Below are 18,824 nucleotides of genomic sequence, written 5' to 3'. Positions count from 1 at the left end.
AGGCTTCTTTGCATATTGCTGAAATGCTAAAAGCAAAGTCCATAGATGACAAGGGTTCTGAACCAGTTGAGCTGTTTGGTTGTGAAGAGATGCCTGAATTACAAGAGCTGGAAGTGCTTGTGGACACTGCTGTTGGAAAGGATGTGGATTTTTGTGTGCAGAAAGGTCAAAATGTTGGAACCTGGCCTTCACAGGTATTGATGAATGGGATGCTAAATGCTGCAATGACACAGGTTTTGAAGACAAGGAGGTTTGGTGTGGGTGAAGAGCAGAGGCTTGAAGATGATGCTGTGTGGTCAGAGTCTGTGAATGCTGATCAGATAATGGATGGAAATGATTTTCTGGCACAGATGATCGATGTTTGGTATGCAGTGATGCAGCCATGGTTTTTCACAGATATTGGGGAATGGGATGGTGAGTTGGAGATGTTTCCTTTTGATCCTGGTGGATAGCTATTGGATTTTATCTTTTTGCTGCTGAGCATGAATGCTCTAGTAGATGGGGGGTTGGCAAAGTATGTCAGGCATTTTTTTGAGAGATGTTTAGGGCTTGTGTACATATGGATGCATGGTGTGTGTGAAGAGCTTTGCTATGGAATGCGTTGGCAGATGTACAGGGTGAATGGTTTGGTTGTGGGCTTGCAGGCCTGTCCGAAACGTGGTTTGTTAGATGTGATATCAGCGGCTTGGCCGCTTGAATGTGTACGCGTCCCAAGTATAAGTGGGTATTGGAAAGTTGCATCTCGAGAGTATGTGGAGACATGGGCAATTAAAGATGAAGGGGTGTTGCCTTGAGCTTTGGTGTGAAAAGGAAGTGATGATGGCCATCTTCTAGGCCTTAGAAGAAATTAAAAATGATGATAACAACGTGGCCACTAAAAAGCATGACCACGTGGAACTTTGCTTTGATGCCAGCGCTGCTGCCAGCGGGTCTCTGTGGAAAGTTACGAAGATGTGAGAAGCATGGGCTGTGGTGCACCGAGTAGAAGAGGAGAAGGATGCCTTTTTGGTTAGTTTGACGGCCTCAAAAACGGAGGGAGGCTGGCACAGAGCAACTCTGGCGTAGCCGCAGGCACACACGACGGAGAGGAGGTCACCCTGGGGTTAGCAGCGTGGTTGAAGGCGCAAAGGGTCCACCAGAGGAGCTGATGTGAGAAGCATGAGCGGGTTCTTGGGGTGGTCGTATGGCTGCCCAACATATGAGGGAAAGAACCGCTTGGGTGCAGTTGCAGGTGAAGCCGGCTGTGGAAGCACCGGCGGGTGCTGGCATCAAAGTGACTAGCCGGCGAAGGGTGGTGATGATGTGTGGAGGCCGCCTAGGAGCTGCTGGTGCGAGGACAGGAGGTGAGTCGGTTTAATAGCACACCAACGGCAGCGACGTAAAGGGATGCAGGCTGCAGGTGTGGCAACGTCGACGGGTTTTGAGAGAGGCTGCTTTTGGAGCTAAAGTGAGCTGCCAGAGACATGTAGGAGAGCAGAGGCGTGGTGAGAGACCAGAGGGAGCCACCTCTCAAGTGCAGGTGAGAGGGGTCGTCTTGGTGGTACCAGAGAAAAGGAGAGGCAGATATAGAGGGGTGCTGATGAAGGGTTTTGGTCGTATAAAGGTCGTGCTGCAGAGGCTGGTGGGGCTGATAGCACGTCAAAGAGAAGGGATTAAAGGAGGCAGCCTTTGAAGTGGCTTGGGCTAGGTGAAGCTGGATGTGGAAGCACAAGTAGGTGCTGAACAGGGTGGCAAAGAGGGAACAGTGAAGAGCGCACGCGTGGCCGGACAGAGGATTGTGTAGAGGCTGGTGGGGCCAGTAGCACTGCAGATAAGATGCATGTGGCAGAGGATCAGCACAGAGAGAGAGAGAGAGAGAGGTATTTGGGTAGCTGCTGCTGACGACACACACAGAAGTGATGGGTCGCAGAGGAGTTGAGGGTTAGCTGGTGGGGCACCCTCTGAAGAGTGAGAGTGGCCGGGTTCTTTCTGGTGTGATTGGTACAGCAGGCAGGCGAGAGGTTGGTGATGATTGAGGATGTGGTGTATCCTCAGCAGTGTGACAGGTCAGAGTGTTGATGTGTGTGTGGTTGCGAAGGCTTAGTCGTCAGACGCAAGGTTGTAATTCCTGAGGTGGTGTGGCCGTGGTGGAATTTCCTTGGCAGTAAATCCAGGCCTGAGTGTTTGTAAGTTGTGTGAGTAAGGCTTCTGTGTCGGGAGAAGCTTGTATGAAGTGTTGTGATTGGAAATATATTGTTGGGTGTTTACTTGGTTTATGGTGCCCCTGTTTTGTGCTGTCTCTCTGGTGTGGGTGGTGTGGTGAACTGAGAGAAGTGTTCCAGCTGGCTGGTGGTGCCCCCGTTTGTGTGTGTGTTTCCAAGTTTGGGAGATGAAGGGCTATAGAGGCGTGGTCTTTTCTTCTTTTTTTCACCTCACAGTATTCATTGATAATTTGTGTGCACACTCATGACACACGACGACTAAACAATTGGCTTGCTTAAGAAAGGTGTTTGAGAGATGTCGATTATATCGTATATCCTTAAACCCTTTGAAGTATCAATTCTAGGTCAAGCACGATGTAAGCTTAGGGAACTTTGTGTCTAAGAATCGTATTTCCACTAGTGAGAGCAAAGTAAAATTGATTTTGGAATTACTCCCACCAACCAACTACAAATGTGTACAACGGTTTATGGGCCATGTTGGGTATTATCGATGCTTCATCATATTCTATGTTGAAATTTCCAGGCCATTATATAGACTACTCATTGTCTTTGAATGGACTAAGGAATGCTAAGAGGCATAAGATAATTGAAGAATGCACTGGCTAGTGCACCAATCTTGAGACCAACCAACTGGGATCTTGTATTCCATGTGCTGTACACAAACTATAGGCTTGAGAAAGCACGTGAGAAATTTGATAATTCCCTTACAAGATTAAAACAATCTCTCAAAACCTCATTCGGAGGAATGCTCTTCTCTCATGCAGCATCATATCAACACTTACACCTTTAATGGCTCAACCTGAGTTATACAAGGACATAACAAACTACATAAAACAGGACTGTCGAGATTTGCAAGTTTCTAAAAAGCCCTCACTAAGAATTATCAGAGGGCCAAGTGTGCCATTGTATGCAATGGGTACTCTTGAAAAAGCTGAGACCTAAACAGAGGATGAAAGTGAATGGGAATATGAAATAGATACAAGATCTGAAGCTAAAACAATAACCAAAACACCCATGGTTCCTTTGGAAGATTCTATCATGGTATGGTTGGATTTCCCTACAGGAAAATGTGCATTGATTAGCCCTCAAGCAAGTCATAACTGGGGTACTTTGAACATACAATGTATATTGAAACTAGCCCCCTCACTTGCAAGTTTTTTTGTGGTTGAGTATGTGTTGGAAGAAGATTTAATCTTGGGGCATAAATGGACTGTTACTGCCCAAGCACCACTATGCTTTGCTAGCAATAGAGTCATCATGATGGTCAAAGACAAAGAGTTGTCAATACCATACTGCCAGGAAGAGGATCCAACTTTAATGGATATCTATGATGTTGAACGCAAAAGGATACAAGCCTTTTCCACAAAATTCCCTCTACAAAATGACCTATCATCTGCATCAACACAACCAACACCGATAAAGCCTCTACTCCTTCAACCCCATCCTCACCTACAAAGTTCAAAACCTGGCAATCAGCAACTATTCATGAAGAAGTTCCCAAAGCCTAACAATCTAACTCTAATAGGAAACTCTAAGGAAAGGCCCCGGCTCCTATACATCTTCATCAACAAACCTCACCAAAGGAGACAACCACATGCTCAAAGGCTTTGTCATTGATAGCCACTCCACAAGACTCTAACCTCATCATCAACAATGCCAGTGAAAGTCTCAAACCTACAGCCTCAACGCCAACCCAAGTCAAGGAGGGGCCCAAACCATCCACACCAACCCAAAAGAAAACTCCACCAAGATTCCCACAATCACGATATCTTAATAGTATCAAAATGTGGGTGGAAAAGCAGCTACTTGTAGCTCAAGGCTACTATAAATGTGCCAATCAAATTTGGGTACCTCGATAGCCAAAACCTCTTTCTCAACGTAGCACTCAAAAGCCAAGGAAGAAGAAAAGTAATCCACAATAGCATCCACAAAAGCCTATACGAGTTCCTCAAAGAACTCCACCAATGTAGCAAGTGTGGGTACCATAAACACTGCTGCAAAAGCATAAGGGTACTACCAAAGAAATACCAAAACTTGGGTCCCCAAGCACATCACAAAGTCCCTTAAGCCTGCACAAAGAAGGAAGCCTCAACACCAAGTGCATCAGCAACTAAATTACAGTGTTCATCAAAGATGGGTGCCTGTGTATGTACTTCAACACAAGGACACTATGATGGCAATTCCATCATATGGTTGCACATTAGCAACTAAATTACAGCGTTCATCAAAGATGGGTGCCTGTGCATGTACTTCAACACAAGGACACTATGATGGCAATTCCATCATATGGTTGCCAAAATCAAACAATGTGAAGAAAACCTCACCACACCGACTTCAACCCCAACAACTTCACCTATAGTTTGACAAGAATGAATCCCAAGCAAAAGCAAGAAAATCCCTCCACCACTCTCGTGCATTCAACGCACAAACATAAAAGCTTGTCTATTCAAGCAAAAAATCAGCAGTCTTCCCTACTATTTAGCAACAAGTTCAAGATCAAATGTGGAGACTTAGGAGCACATCAAGAACAAAATAGCAATGCTCTTGCCACCCCTTTGGTAGTGAGAAAAGAGCACATAAGAAGCTGTTACTTGCAAATCATGACCTAGATGACCCATCAAAAAAAAAAGAAAAAAAAGAGGGTCAAAATCTACAAATTCATGGAATTCCATCTCACAAAATTACAAATAAAGGAGTTCCGTATCAAGGCTTAAGGACTTGCACTTTCACATTTAAGCCTTATCTCATGGATTAAGACATATCACACAATAGCCACTATATATTTGTTAAGCTTATTGCTTACTATTATTTTGGCTAAATTAATGTAGTAGCAACTCCATGAGTACATATCCATACTCATGCATTGGAGAATATTTACACCAAAGCCTCACCATTCGACAACTTCCAGGTATATCTCTAGAGATTGGGGGGCCATGGTGGGTGAAAGCTTGGTCAATGGTATACAACCCATCGCCTAGAATTTTCCTTCAAATTACAAACCTCTCCAAACGATGCCACAATCTTCACAACTCAATGATTTTCAATCCCTAGTGAAGATCTTTATATTAGCTTGGCAAATCGACGCAATTCTTTCAATCCTCACCAACAAGTGGCTACTTCAACACAGAGCAGTTCAATAAGAGTCTATATGACTCAATTCTTGTACTTCATGTAAATCTGCTTTTAAGAGCACTTAAATATACATAAAAATGTACAAAGCACATGGGCATAAGAAGAAAGAATCAGGTCCTACTAAACAAAATTTGACAAGAATCCTACCACACAAAGGGACAGCATCACAAGCCAATTACTTCAAATGATGAATGTCGCTTCAATGAATAAAATGAGAAACTGAGAATCACCATCTCATTTTGATGATTAAGTCTAAGTTCCTCCCGATTCTTCTCTCTCTTCTCTCCCATTATTAACATCTCTTAGTGTCCCCACTAACAAAAATCACATGTACCCTTGCCGATGATTACAAAAAAAAACAAAGTGAGCCAAAAAAAAGCTCACAAAATATAAAAATGCAACCATTCACAAACCCCCACGTTAGGAAATCCCAATACACCACTAACCTCTTTATTCATTAACTAGCTTTTCTTATTCCTTCTGGAGGAACAAGACCATTGAACGTCAATCAACATTAAAGCCATCGACAAAGCTTGTTCATTCTCCCCACACAAAGGTCTTCAACGTGATCACTCAGACGCAATCGTCATTAGGAAGGGGAGAATATTAATCTAGTTTTAGGATTAACAAGAGCTACTACCATTATCTTACATCAAGGGGTCATGTTAGATACACCAAAAGGTCATACATTCAAGATATAAAGCAATAGTGTCCAAAGCTACAACTTGGACGGGCACCCATAATGGTGTGACGGAGTATTTATGGTGATTCCCGCTTCAAGAGCATGTGGTAGCAAGTTAGGATGAAGTCCTAAGTGAGAGTAGTCCTTGTAAAGTGCCCGGCCGGCCATAGTTTAAGTGAGTGTGAACACTTATGGCCATGTATATAAGTGAATTTCTCTCATAATACAAGATACTCTCCCATTGATTGAGTCTTTGTTGCTCTTGCTAATCTCTCTCTCTGTTGCATGCTATTGAGATTGTGTGAGTGAAGTGAGGGGAGAGGAGGGACAAGGACCAGTAGTGCAACGCGGCGGTGTGACAACGCTCGTGGGAGACACGGTCGAATTGCTTCTCAAGGAGTTGTAGAGCTTGGAGACCTCAAGGGTTATGAGCTCGGCCATTGGAAACATCCTCATGACAATTGCGATTCACCAGGTAATCTCTTTTTGGATGGGTTTCGAGAAGGGTTAGGATGAGCCATAACAGTTGGCGCTGAGGGTCCCATCTTAGATGCAACTATGTTACCATTGGAGTATGATAAAGTAAAGAGTATGGACCCCATAGTCTTTTTACAACTAAAAAAGGCCATAGAGTCTATGTATGCGAGATCTTATGATGATTGATGCATATAGTAATGGCTTTGTGTCAAACGAAGCACTTAAGGCAAAAAGAGAGGTAATATGTCTAGTTGAGAGGGCTCAAGACCGTGATGACATGCACTCCAATCTCTTGGTGTTTGCAAAGTTGGATCATAGTGTTAGACAGTGGGCAAAGATCCCTGAGGACCCACAACCAATTGCTACTTCTACCTCCAAAGCATCTGTTTCGCAAGCAGCTGAAGAAGCCCAACCCTTGCCTGTGAGACGCTATAAACAAGTTTCTTGGTTAGAGGCTTACTTTTTCGTAGAAATACAAACCTCCCTTTTGTAAAAGGTTAATCGTGTTTATGCATTATTACTCTACTCCTACCCATTGTTACTCTACTCCTACCCATAGCCAATTACATTGAATTTTCTTGATAATTCAGTTGTTTTTGGCTTAATCCTCTCCAAAGTAATTGGTGGCCACTCTTGATCCAAACAAGAGTAGAACCCTCAATCCCTCAAGCCAAAGGAAAGCTTACAAACTCCATGTAAGCTAAATTCTTCTTACCTTTAATTTCAAATCTATGGTTTTCTGATTTTCTTGTTTTTTTATAGTTGATTAAAGTAAATTTTGATGCTATGCCTTGATGAAAAGACCATCCCCTTCTCTTCTTTACATTTCAGCCTTTCTTTATCCTAGAATGTTTAACAAATAGATTGATTAAACTTTTCTTATTGTTTACTCTCTTGGAAATTAAAAATTGTGTATGTACACACTCATAAGAGTGTGTACACATGCTGGGGAAAAAACCTCATAAAGAGGGAAAAACTACCCTAGCCCATTTTTAGCCTACATCCACACATCAATACAATATAAATGTCTACAAATCACCCTTGTAGTGATGATGTTAACATGTATACAGATCATGCAGTTGATCAATACCTAAATGGAAATAAGTCTAAAGCTTTGTAAAAAGCTCCAGACCTCTTATGAGAGAGAGGTTGTGAAAATATATGTTTCCACATTGTTGTGTGTAGAGACATAAACTAAGCTAATCTTCCTTGAAATGAGCGTCTCCAATGGACATGTGTCTCAATGTGCTTTTTAGGAGCATAAAACACTAGGATCCTTGTAAAAAAGTTCATGCACTCTATCGTTGTTCGTGAAAATGGAGGTGGATGGATGTTTTCTAACACCAAGATCTACCAAAAGGTTTCTTAGCCAAATATAATCCACAGTTATTATAAAAGTTTCCTTGTACTCAGCTTCAAAACTCAAAGTGGTTGTTCCCTTTGATGATCCATGATATACATGAATCACCAAGATGAAAGTAAAATGACACCAATCGACACTCATGTGTCATTAGCATCAAAATGAATACAAGTCATTGAAATCATGCAACTAAATATCACTCCCTTAGCATAGATTTGGCCAAGGGGTTGAGTGCCCCATAAGTATTAAAACACTCACTTGACAACCTGATAATGCTTCCTTCCAAGACTATACATAAACTTGATCAACTAGGAGATCCCAAACTGAATGTTTAACCCCGTATCACATGGATAAATGAAGCATCCGACACTCTACTGATATAGTGACGCATCAAATGGTTTACCTATATCTAGATAGACTAAGCCTAGCACCTATCTCTATTGGTGTAGCAACAAGCTTATTGTTTTAAAGACCAAACTCTATAAGAAATCTATGTATGTACTTTGATTTTAACACTATAACACCATCATCATGCTACATAAGCTATATACCCAAATAAAAATGTAATGAGCCCAAATCTGTCATCTCAAATCATACATGTAATTCAACCTTGGAGGAGTTGAAATCTTCTCCTTATTAGGGCCTATGAGTAGCATGTCATCAACGTATAAAATGATGACAAAAAATTAATCTTTACTCCTCTTTACACAGAGGGTACTCACAATACTCTGAATTAGATTGTTGCAAAAACCATTTACAACTAAGTATACATTTATCTTCTCATACCATGCTTTGGGAGCCTACTTATGGCTATATAAAGCTTTTCTTATCCTACATACTCAAAGGAAATAGGTTCCTCTTCATTTCCTATACTAGAAATTAGAGCATGATCCACAAAAAGATAAGATGCATGATGAGAACTTGCATGTATCCTGCTAGGTAGTAAAGGAGTAACTAATTTGCTATCGCACAAACGGTTTCTACCAATAACCATTTTGGCATACTCTTGGATGCCTGTATGGATCATCCTTAATTGCCTCATCACAATAAGTTGATTTGCAGGGTTAGATGTGAGCTAATTTTCAGCTAGTATGGGATTATTTGTGAGGGCTTAAATGTGAGCTAATTTTCTGCTTGTATGGGCTTATTTGCAACACCTTGTTGAGCATTCGTTTGCTCCACATATGACTGCCTGACATTGTACAAAGGTAGGAGTATACACAGATATTTTATGAGTATACATTTTGTTATTATTTGTATAAGATCATGGATTGAATTAAGTTCTCAATAAAGATAACATCTTTACTCAGCAAAATTTACCTTGTGGCCAGATGGTAGAGCCTATACCCTTTGCTTTTTGATCTGTTTCCCGTAAAAATGCACTTTATGGCCTTATCATCTAACTTATTGGATTGTTTATTAGGTTCAAGAGCATAAGTAAGACAAATAAAAACACATAAATGAGCCATAAAGGGCATCTTGACATTTAAAACAGGCCTTGGTGAGGCATCTCTTTAGTAGATAAGTGGCACACATAATTGCGTTCAACATAATTTCCTAACCTTTAACCATGTAACATGATGCTATCTCCTGAGAGATATGTTGTTCCTTTCAGCCACATCATTTTGCTAAGGTGTGTAAGGCACCATGTTGCATTAATGTTTTATGCCTCTTTCAGCCATATATACATGAGAATCTTTTGACATATACACCCCCTCTCGATTTGTATGAAGGGTGACAACTCTACATATAGACACATTTTCAGACATTATTCATTTAAACAAAGTCCCTAAATCATGTAAAAACTTCTAGCTTTTCTTTCAATGGATACACCACCTAGGTGTGTTTGGAGTAGTCATCAATAAAATCACAAAGTGTGTAAAGCATGTAAAAACCTTTCTTTTAATAGATACGCCTAGGTGTTCTTGGAGTAGCCATCAATAAAAGTCACAAAGTAGAGACATCCCCTAATCGTTGGTGTCCTCATAGGACCACATACATCACTGTTGAAGTGGAGACAAAGAAAGTAACACACATATAGATATAGGAAGCAGGGAGAGAGAGAGAAGCACAACACTCAAAGTAGATCGATAAAAATAATTGAAACACAAGTGAAGTGACATGATAAGGTCACATACACACACTCATAAGAGTGTGTACATACGCTCGGGTGAAAAGTGCCAAGACCCATTATTAGCCTATCTCTACACATCCTACCACATGTAATGATTAAAAAATTAATGCTAAGATAATAGAAACATCTTTGAGTTAGATGTTAGTTAAAAGGAAGGTATAATTAATAATTTAATAAAGAAATATATACATTATCTTGGACTAACATCTTTGGATTAGATGTTAGTTCAAAGGAGTATATAATTAATAATTCAATTAGGTGGTTTGTGTAATGAATGCAAGAAAGAACCATAAAAGGAATGATTAATTTACCCAAACCAATGTTAGTTACTCATACAACAAAATGTGTGTGTGTGTGTGTGTGTGTCTGTGTGTGTGTGTGAGAGAGAGAGAGAGATAATGGCTAAGAAAATTACATGTTTCAAATGCTTCGTGGAGAGGGTAGCTTCATGCCCATGCCCTTTTTGGGAAGGGGATCACATTGATAAGGTTCAACAAAGTTCTTGAATTGTTTTTATAAAGTGAGCAAGTGAGTGAGTGATCAAGTGAGCAAGCATTATCGTGCATATTTATGCACACATGTGCACATGTGTGGTGTGTGTATGTGTGGATGTTTACGGGTGTGCTCCGAGTCATGTGTGTGTTTGGGGGGATTGTTGTCTACCATATAGCGTCCAAGTTCTTGCTAAACACATAGAGAGAGAGAGAGAGAGAGAGAGAGAGAGAGAGAGAGAGAGAGCGAATGATTAAGAAAGTTAGCTCTATAAAAAGCTCACTTCATGGCCATGCTATGTTTAGAAAGTGGGTTATGTACACTTATTAGGTTGGAAAATGTCCTTTGTTATTCTCATAAAGGGTGTTGTGAGCAAGTGACGAGTGACCAAATAATTGAGAACAAGTGTGTCAAGTGAGTGTGTACATGTGTGTTATGTGTGTGTGTGTGTGGTGGGGGGTTCAAGGTCTTGCATGTGTTGGGGGGGTGTTGTCTATCATATAGCTTCCAAGTTATTACTAAATTATCATAGGAATTATGACTTTATAGACTTGAATTTATAGTTCTAGCATGAAAAGGTAAGTTTAAAATTTCATACATAGTAACTTACTAAATGTGGTAGTTCTTTTTGTAAAAAATCATTTCATAATATTGGATCCATTAACCTTGTACTTATAGTACATTTCTTGCTTTTACGTGTAATACTAAATTGTTTTGAATTTATAATAGTTTGTAAGTGAAGAGTTTACAATCATACTGTTGTTCCATAAAGTATCTCATAAAAAAAGTGGTGATTTTTATTTTTTCATTGATAAATTTAAAAATACATAATTTTAGTTGTTTTCAAAACTGAAGTCTATATTTTACTAATGGCTTTTAAATCTAGCAAATTATTTTAGATATTTTAGGGAATCTTTGATGATTTAACTTGAACAATTTCCCACTAGATTGGAAACTGTTACATACATATTTATGTATGCACGCCCACTCTTATATGTGTATGTATGTATGCACACTCTTACGTATGTATGTATGTATGTATGCATGCACACTCTTACACTACATATGTATGTATGTATGCATGCACACTCTTACATGTGTATCGATGTACATCTTATGTATGTATGCATGCAGACAGACCTATCTAGATTGATGTCATGATCAAGGCAGCAAAATAAATTACGTATATACATATACACGTGAACATTTGTGTGTGTGTGTGGGTGTTACGGGAGTAATCGGTGTGTGTGAACATTTGTGTGTGTGTGTGGGTGTTACGGGAGTAATCGGGGTCATGCGTGTGTTTGGGGGGGATTGTTGTGTGTGAGAGAGAGAGAGAGACAGACAGGGAGAGATAGAGAGAGAGAGAGAATTAATAAGACAGTTAGCTCCATCAAAAGCTCACTTCATGCCCATGCTATGTTTAGAAAGTGGGTTACACTTATGAGGTTGGACAAAGTCCTTTGTTATTCTCATAAAGGGTGTTGTGAGCAAGTGAATTAGTGAGAAAACAATTGAGTGGGTCAGTGAACAAGTGTGTCGAGTGAGTGTGTGTACATGTGTGTGTGTGTGTGTGTGTGTGTGTGTTTGTGTATGTGTGTGTGTGTGTGTTAATGGTGGGGGGGTTTAAGGTCTTGCAATGTGTTGGGGGGGTGTTTTCTATCATATAGCTTCCAAGTTATTGCTAAATTATCATAGGAATGATGACTTTATCGACTTGCATTTATAGTTCTAGTGAAAAGGTAAGTTTAAAATTTCTTACATAGTAACTTACTAAATGTGGCACTTCTTTTTGTAAAAATTCATTTCATAATATTGGGTCCATTAACCTTGTTCTTACAGTACATTTCTCACTTTTACGTGTAATAGTAAGTTGTTTTGAATTTGGAATAGTTTCAAAGTGAAGAGTTTACAACTGTACAATTGGGTTGTAGAGTGAGTGGTGGAGGACCATGTATGTCCAGGTGTTTGTATTTTATCATCAACCTAGATATGGTGTTACATCAAAGGCCGTGTATTTCATCACATGAAACTAGATATGGTGTATATTTCTTACATGATACTACATGCAGCTAGGTTCTCATCACACTGAAGTGATAGATATGGTGGAGGAGCATGTATGTCTAGGTGTATGTATTACATCATCAACCTAGATATGGTGTTACATCAAAGGCCGTGTATTTCATCACATGAAACTAGATATGGTGTATACTTCTTACATGATACTGCATGCAGCTGGGTTCTCAACACTGAAGTGATAGTCCATGCAGGGAGTGGGCTCTACCTCTAGCTTGTCCACCATCGGTTCTGGCCAAAGCTCCACCCTTTCCCCACAAGGGACTTTTAACACATTCCGATATAGCAAAAAAAAAAAACATTTTGCTAGATAGTTTACTAGAAAAAATGAGCATATCTAGTAAAAGTCTGGATCTAGGAAAAGTGGAGCACTTCCTAGTTCTTCATTCTAGGCAATTGCTTACTATATAGCAAATAAACTAGCAAAAAATCCCTATATAGTAAACTATGCACGCCCACTCTTACATTTGTATGTATGTATGCACACTCTTACATATGTATGTATGTATGTATGTATGTATACACACACTCTTACACTACATATGTATGTATGTATGCACGCACACTTTTACATGTGAATTGATGTACATCTTATGTATATATGCTTGCAAACAAAACTACCTACATTGATTTCATGATCAAGGCAGCAAAATAAATTATGTATATACGTATACACGTGCACATGTGTGTGTGTGTGTGTGTGTGTGTGTGGGTGTTTACAGGGGTAATCGGGGTCATGCATGTGTTTGGGGGAGATTGTTGTGAGAGAGAGAGAGAGAGGGAGAGAGGGAGAGACAAAGAATAAGAAAGTTAGCTCTATCAAAAGCTCACTTCATGCCCATGCTATGTTTAGAAAGCGGGTTACACTTATGAGGTTGGACAAAGTCCTTTGTTATTCTCATAAAGGGTGTTGTGAGCAAGTGAATGAGTGAGCAAACAATTGAGTGGGTGAGCAAACAAATGTGTCAAGTGAGTGTGTGTACATCTGTGTGTGTGTGTGTGTGTGTGTGTGTGTGTGTATTTGTGTTTGTGTGTGTGTGTGTGGTGGGGTGGTTTAAGGTCTTGCATGTGTTGGGGGGGTGTTGTCTATCATATAGCTTCCAAGTTATTACTAAATTATCATAGGAATGATGACTTTATAGACTTGCATTTATAGTTCTAGCATGAAAAGGTAAGTTTAAAATTTCATCCATCGTAACTTACTAAATGTGGCACTTCTTTTAGAAAAAATCATTTCATAACATTCGGTCCATTTACCTTGTACTTACAGTACATTTGTCGCTTTTACGTGAACTAGTAAGTTGTTTTGAATTTTGAATAGTTTCCAAGTGAAGAGTTTACAATTATACAGTTGTTCCAAAAAGTATATCACAAAACAAGTGGTGCTTGTGGTTTTTTCATTGACAAAATTAAAAATACATAGTTTTGGTTGTTTTCAAAACTAAAGGTAATGGTTTTTAAAACTAGCAGATCATTTTAGATATTTGAGAGAGAGAGAGAGACAAAGAGACAGAGAGGGAGAGACAGAGAGAGACAATGATTAAGAAAGTTAGCTCTTTCAAAGGCTAACTTCATGCTCATGCAAACAATTGAACAAGTGAGTGAACAAGTGTGTCAAGTGACTCTGTGTACATGTGTGTGTGTGTGTGTGTGTGTGTATGTGTTAGTGGTGGGGGGGTTTAAGGTCTTGCATGTGTTGGGGGAGGTGTGTTGTCTATCATATAGCTTCCAAGTTATTGCTAAATTATCATAGGAATGATGACATTATAGACTTGCATTTATAGTTCTAGCATGAAAAGGTAAGTTTACAATTTCATATATAGTAACTTACTAAATGAGGCACTTCTTTTTGTAAAAAAAAATTCATAATATTGGGTCCATTAACCTTGTACTTACAGTCCATTTCTCACTTTTACATGTAATAGTAAGTTGTTTTGAATTTTGAATAGTTTCAAAGTGAAGAGTTTACAATTGTACAATTGTTCCAAAAAGTATCTCATAAAAAAAGTGGTGCTTTTGGTTTTTTCATTGCCAAATTTAAGAATACATAATTTTAGTTATTTTCAAAACTAAAGCAAATGGTTTTTACAACTAGCAAATCATTTTAGATATTTTCAGAGAGAGAGAGAGAGAGACAGGGAGGGAGAGACAGATAGAGAGAATGATTAAGAAAGTTAGCTCTATCAAAAGCTCACTTCATGCCCATACTATGTTTATAGAAAGCGGGTTACGCTTGTGAGGTTGGACAAAGTCCTTTGTTATTCTCATAAAGGGTGTTGTGAGCAAGTGAATGAGTGAGAAAACAATTGAGGAAGTGAGTGAACAAGTGTGTCAAATGAGTTTGTGTACATGTGTGTCTATGTGTGTGTGTATGTGTTAGTGGTGGGGGGGTTTAAGGTCTTGCACGTGTTGGGGGAGGGGTGTTGTCTATCATATAGCTTCCAAGTTATTGCTAAATTATCATAGGAATGATGACATTATAGGCTTGCATTTATAGTTCTAGCACGAAAAGTTAAGTTCAAAATTTCGTACATAGTAACTTACTAAATGTGGCACTTCTTTTTGTAAAAAATAATTTCATAATATTGGGTCCATTAACCTTGTACTTACAGTACATTTCTCACTTTTACGTGTAATAGTAAGTTGTTTTGAATTTTGAATAGTTTCAAATTGAAGAGTTTATAATTGTACAATTGTTCCAAAAAGAATCTCAAAAAAAAAGTGGTGCTTTTGGTTTTTTCGTTGCCAAATTTAAGAATACATAATTTTAGTTATTTTCAAAACTAAAGTAATGGTTTTTACAACTAGCAAATCATTTTGGATATTTTGAGAGAGAGAGAGAGAGAGACAGATAGAGAGAATGATTAAGAAAGTTAGCTCTATCAAAAGCTCACTTCATGCCCATGCTATGTTTATAGAAGCGGGTTACGCTTGTGAGGTTGGACAAAGTCCTTTGTTATTCTCATAAAGGGTGTTGTGAGCAAGTGAATGAGTGAGAAAACAATTGAGGGAGTGAGCGAACAAGTGTGTCAAGTGAGTTTGTGTACATGTGTGTCTATGTGTGTCTATGTGTCTATGTGTGTGTGTATGTGTGTCTATGTGTGTGAGTTTGTGTACATGTGTGTCTATGTGTGTGTGTATGTGTTAGTGGTGGGGGGGTTTAAGGTCTTGCATGTGTTGGGGAAGGTGTGTTGTCTATCATATAGCTTCCAAGTTATTGCTAAATTATCATAGGAATGATGGCATTATAGACTTGCATTTATAGTTCTAGCATGAAAAGGTAAGTTTAAAATTTCATACATAGTAACTTACTAAATGTGGCACTTCTTTTTGTAAAAAATAATTTCATAATATTGGGTCCATTAACCTTGTACTTATAGTACATTTCTCGCTTTTACGTGTAATACTAAGTTGTTTTGAATTTAGAATACTTTGAAAATGAAGAGTTTACAATCGTAAAGGTGTTCCAAAAGGACCTCATAAAAAAAGTGGTGCTTTTGGTTTTTTCATTGATAAATTTAAGAATACATTATTTTAGTTGTTTTCAAAACTGACGTTTATATTTTACTAATGGCTTTTAAAACTAGCAAATTATCTTAGATATTTGAGGGAATCTTTGACGATTTAACTTGCACGATTTCCCACTAGATTGGAAACTGTTACATACGCATTTATGTATGCACGTACACTCTTACATGTGTATGTATGTATGCACACTCTTATATATGTATGTATGTACACTCTTATATATGTATGTATGTATGTATGCACACTCTTACATGTGTATCTATGTACATCTAATGTATATACGCATGTAGACAAACCTACCTGCATTGATTTCATGATCAAGGCAACAAAATAAATTAGTCATGACACTTGTTATGTTTTCTTAGAATTTATTGTGCATGCTATGTTGGGTCACATAGAACTTACAAAATTTGCCAAAGGCAAACAAGGCAAAGTGAGAAAAACATAGTCACGGAGGAAAATCTCATGGCATTGTGGAGTCATTAATGTATGGCATATTTCATTGCTGGGACTTGTGGAGGACTAGGGTGCATAATATAGAAGAGACTCTCCTTTTGTTTTTGTAGAGTGAGTGGTGGAGGACCATGTATGTCAAGGTGTATGTATTTCATCATCAACCTAGATATGGTGTTACATCAAACGCCGTGTACATTACATCATGAAACTAGATATGGTGTATATTTCTTACATGATACTGCATGCAGCTGGGTTCTCATCACTGAAGTGATAGTCCATGCAGGTAGTGGGCTCTACCTCTGGCTTTTTGTGCTCTACCTCTGGCTTTTTGTCCGCCATCGGTTCTGGCCAAAGCTCCACCCTTCTCCCAGACTTCTTAGCCAGCCTTTTAACCACACAATCTGGATTAAATGTGCCTGTAACTGTCACCTTTTGTTGATCTAGTTCCACACTAAAATCGTGTACCTCTGCATAAAATGACCAGAGTTTACAATCACTCTGCATAAAATGACCAGATTTTGCAATCAAACATTAATTATGTGATTGGTTAGCATCATTAAAATTGCAAGCAACTGTGTTAGTTTAGCGTGAGATGATACTCAGGCATCATTAAGCGAGAAAAAGAAGAATGATAATACTGCTACCCTCCATTCGACGAAGAGCCTTCAGAACATCCTTGCGGCACCCTTGACAATACATGAATACTTTGAGGGTTACAGTAATTTGTACTTTCACCTGCCAAACATAAATACAAATGTTACTTAAATGTATTTGTTGAATTAAAAATGATGATTTAAAACTGAGGATTAAGCTGCATTACTCGTGAAACATTGCATTACTCGTGAAACATTGCTAATGAAAAGACGCTTATCAGCAGCTGTATTCCGCTTACATATTTACACACAAGTTACCCTAACAATTAAATGATCTACGCGTCTAATAATTATGGACAAAGAATCAGATTAGATAGCTTTAATTTAAGGGAAAACCAAAAGAAGGCTTGTTGGCACATGCGTTGCAGCAAGTACTCATGATTGGCTTCAAGTACTTAGAGAGCGTATTAGCAAGTACTCACAATGGCACGGAAGTCCACCATCTCCGATAAATAGGCCAAGATGCGTGGAACTGTACCAGCGTGTGACGTGATAGCTCAGCTCAGAAAAGCCAGCCTCGGAAATAACCCACGTGGAGCATTTATTTTACACATGGCGCCTCTCTCTAGTCCCTCTATATGTGTATATACAAAAAATGCCTTTCCGCATGGCGCCTCTCTCTAGCCCTTTATATGTGTATATACAAAAAATAAATATATAGGGCGCCTCTCTCTAGTCCCTCTATATGTGTATATACAAAAAATGCCTTTACACATGGCGCCTCCCTAGTCCCTTTATATGTGTATATACAAAAAATAAATATATAAGATTTAATATTCACGTGATCACAAGATTTTTTGTGATACATCTGAACAAGTTATTCACATGTTCTCATATTACCGTTCACAAAATAACAGGTCACTTGCTATTTAGAAACCCCTTAAAAGCTTGGTTACATATGGGAATAAGCTATTCACATGTTCTCATGTTACCATCTTCACATAATAGCAGGTCAGTGGACCACCTAAGAAGATTTTTATGCCCGACAAAGATAATTTTTTTAGGCCCTTGTGAAAGCTTTGTGAATATAACATGTGATCACAAGATATTTTGTTTTATTAACATATGTTATTAATATGTTCACATGTTTTCGTTTACGTCAGTGAAATCCCTGATATATATATATATATATATATATATATAGATAGAGAGAGACCTTCTAATATCAAAGCAAGTTCCATCATTGTACACCTAAGTTCAATTGACTTAGTTTGATATTAGAAGGTCTCTCTCTTGTTATTTATTCATTTTTTTAAATATGTATTGAATCCTTTAAGTGCCTAAAAAATGGGTTCTTTTAATAGATCTACTTGCAGAGTTTATAAATACCATAAAAGTACATTTACCTCAAAATATGTAAGATAGTACATAAGCTCAATACATCTAAATTCTTAGAAAGGATGCATTTAAATTGCTAAAATTTATAAATAAGAGATTTCGAAATATGTATAGACGAGGTCTTGATTTTGGAATTATATATATATATATATATAGAACTTTACCACATGGGGTGATTGAAAACTATGAGTTCTTCTTGAGTTAATCAACACTTGAAATACATTATTCACAATCTTGATAGAAATATTAATAATTGAATCTTGGTTTTTGACCTTACCTATATAAACAACAGCAT

General features: G+C 38.4%; 1 pseudogene; it reads right to left on the bottom strand.

Moving 5' to 3' along the window:
* Nucleotides 1–16,766: 16,766 nt before the first annotated feature.
* LOC147609602 (copper transport protein ATX1 pseudogene) lies at nucleotides 16,767–17,634 on the bottom strand (annotated as a pseudogene).
* Nucleotides 17,635–18,824: the final 1,190 nt, after the last annotated feature.

The sequence above is a fragment of the Cibotium barometz genome, chromosome 51 (assembly GCF_041138505.1).
Source record: "Cibotium barometz isolate CiBa-2024 chromosome 51, ASM4113850v1, whole genome shotgun sequence".
Lineage (NCBI taxonomy): Eukaryota > Viridiplantae > Streptophyta > Polypodiopsida > Cyatheales > Cibotiaceae > Cibotium > Cibotium barometz.
This window is presented reverse-complemented; position numbering and strand designations above follow the sequence as displayed.